Source organism: Vipera berus (genome assembly GCF_964194415.1).
Source record: "Vipera berus genome assembly, chromosome: W".
In the NCBI taxonomy this organism is placed as follows: domain Eukaryota; kingdom Metazoa; phylum Chordata; class Lepidosauria; order Squamata; family Viperidae; genus Vipera; species Vipera berus.
The window spans coordinates 49838802-49842003 of NC_138210.1; positions in this window are offsets into that span (position 1 = coordinate 49838802).

The window sequence follows — 3202 nt, forward strand, 5'->3', positions numbered from 1 at the left end:
CTGCTTGTTCTCTGCAGGACTCAAGGTTTATATATATTCCAGGCATGTTGCAGGAGGAGGATCTCTGGGTTGCTCCGCCCTCCCCACACCTCTTCTTGCTTGCACAATCTGGCATTTTTCAGCATGTGTAAGGCTGTAGCCAAATTAGTCATCTTCCTTCCCCCCCCCCCCCGCCACCCCCAAAAGGACTTATTATGCTTTGCCAGAATATTGACAACAGTGGTCCTGCTGAGTTAGCAGAAGTGTGTGGGGTGGGGGGCGGGGGGTGGGGGGAGGAATATGAAATTTTGATGGTTCTGTGGCTTCTCCCTTGCCACCTTTTGCTGCTTGCATCTCTTTGGGTTTTACATATGCAGGAGTCCTTTTTCAGGGATACAGACAGAAGTAAGCTTTGCCTCTCCAAGCTTTCAAGGTCCATAATTCCCAGGCACACAGCAGTTGACTCCAGCTCCCCTGAAAAGCAGATCTGTTGTATTTCCAGGCTTCCCATCTTTCCTGAGCAGGGAAGAGTTTTGGATAGATGCAAGGGAAAATCTACAGGTGTTTTTGCAGTGTTTCCTCAGATGTCCACGGGAAGAGGTCAAAATGAGCAAGATGGCGGACAAGGCATCGCAATGCCTCTTTGATACTGCATCACGATGCTGCATCTGCTGTCTTGCTCATGTTGATCCCTCTTTATTTCTTTAGGAAAATTTATATAGCCACCTACTTGCTCAGGATGACTTTAGGCAGCTTACGGAAAATAAAAACACAATTCAGGAGGAATTAAAAAATAATAAAATAACCACCCACTCCCCTCGGTGACAACACACACTCATATCGGCCATTTAATGAAAGCTACAATTGTTATAAATATACAAATATAGTAAAGCACAAATATCCACATAGGCAACTTGCTACGATAATTCTGCAGTTACATTCTGCTCCGCAAATGGCCTCAGCTTTCAGCTAATATCCCTTCTTTTCTTTTTCTTTTTCTTTTTCCTGTTTCCCTGCTCAAATTCCTTCAGACAGCCCTAGGAAAATAGTGATTTGGCCATCCTGGGCACTCCTGCAGAGTTGGCTTGCTGCAGCTCCTGTCAATCAGTACCGTCTAGAATAACCCAGGAGGTGGGCTTCCTCTAACACAGCACATGCCCTGTGGACTAACACACACACACACACACACAGAGACACACACGAAGATTTATACGACTCTACCTAGGACAGGGGTAGGCAACCTTGGCTCTTTTATGACTGGCGGACTTCAACTCCCAGAATTCTGGGAGTTGAAGTCCATGAGTCATAAAAGAGCCACGGTTGCCTACCCCTGACCTAGGAGCCCTAAAAATGTGGTTCATTCTCTAGGATTGCGGTTAAGGTGTTTGGTGGGTCTCTTTAGGTTGGGAGTGATGTTCGGAAGTGTTTTTCTTAATCTACTCCCTCAGGATGGATGACTATATTCTTGTGGTCTTCTCATTTCTTTTATCTTGTGAAATTGAGTAATTTTGGAGATGGGTGGTTAAGACACTTGATAAATGAATCAGTAGGGAAGACAGGATCTACTCCAGTCAACTCCAGTTGCCTCACTGCAATTCTACCTTTTCCAGCTTTCAGGCCTCAGGCCTCTGCGTCCATTTCTACAGTGGCTGCCAGAGAGACTGGATGCCCCTTTTCTGAACAATCTCCTTTTGGGGCTTTCCCCCCCCCCCCCGGTTTGGTTTGGTGAGGGATATTTTGGCCTCATGGAAAACTCTACCAATGCTTAGGATTCCCATTTGTACACAAAAGAATTATTAGGACGGATTTTAGCTTTGGCTTGAGTCTCTAGATCAGTGTTTTTCTCAACCTTGGAAACTTTAAGACGTGTGGACTTCAACTCCCAGAATTCCCCATCCAGCCATGTTGGCTGGGGAATTCTGGGAGTTGAAGTCTATATGCTGTATACTAAGGTTGAGAAACACTGCTGTAGACGGTTAGTACTTAGGGGATGTTCCTCCCAGCAGATCCCTGCATTTTTTCAGCCCTCCCCTCTCCACGAGATGCTAGACAAGCTTAGGTGCCAAGGCGGAGCTGAAAACTCTGGTGGGCTAGTGAAAAAGCAGAATCGTAAGTCGGCTGCCTGTTCTTTGACCTCTTCTTAGTTTCTTCCTGTTGACTGAAAGCAAATGAGCTGATGTTCTGGAACTTCGCATGCCTTGTTTAGAGATTTATACCATTAAGTCTGGAATAATAATGCCACATTCCCAGTTTGGTGCGTCTTCTTCTTTCGGCTAGCTAAATCCTTCTGATCCTTGCATTCTTTCTCTTTTTGAGCTACAAGGGGTACCAATCCCATCCAATTCCAATGGAAGGGAATATTTGTGGCCCAGGGTTAAACTGTTTGGTCCTCAGTGCTCTTTTGAGCTTAATGGTTTCATTACCAAACTAGGTAACATCATCAGAGTTGAAGACCACACATCTTAAACTTGACGATGTTGCCTAGTTTGGTAATGAAATGCCTGCAAGGAAACCACCAAGCTCAAGAGAGCACCAGCGATCCCATCCAATTCTCTTTGGTTAGAGATCCTTGAGCTGCTTCTTCCCAGCACTGGAGAACCCTTGAAGGCAACCCAAGTTATTTTCCGGTCTTATCTCATGATAAAAAGTGAGCATGGGGTCTTCGCTTTCTGAAGTAATACCTTCCCTCCTATCTCAGGGACAGGAGGAAACAGCTCATCGTGGATGTGTGGATGGATCTGCAGCCAAACACATGGGCTCAGTCTCCCCTTAGCTGGAACAACATGTATCTTCCTGTTCTTCACATTTCTCCCAGGGCTAAAGATAAGAAACTGTTTTTTAATGACTACCTTCATAAAGCAGCATCCGTGAGTCATTCTGGGTCCCTTAGCCAGGAAGGATAAAGTTAGGCTGCATTTATTACAAGACGTTCTACAACCGATACTCTGTTTTCCTTAGCAATACAAGCAACAGCAACAGTCATTAAGATTCATTAAACAAATGTCAAATTGCTATAAGGGACGCGGTGGCTGAGTGGGTTAGGACGCTGAGCTTGTCGATCAGCAGGTCGGCAGTTTGGCGGGTCGAATCCCGAGTGCCGTGTAACAGAGTGAGCGCCTGTTACTCGTCCCAGCTTCTGCCAACCTAGCAGTTCGAAAGCATGTAAAAAAATGCAAGTAGAAAAGTAGGGACCACTACGGTGGGAAGGTAACAGCGTTCTGTG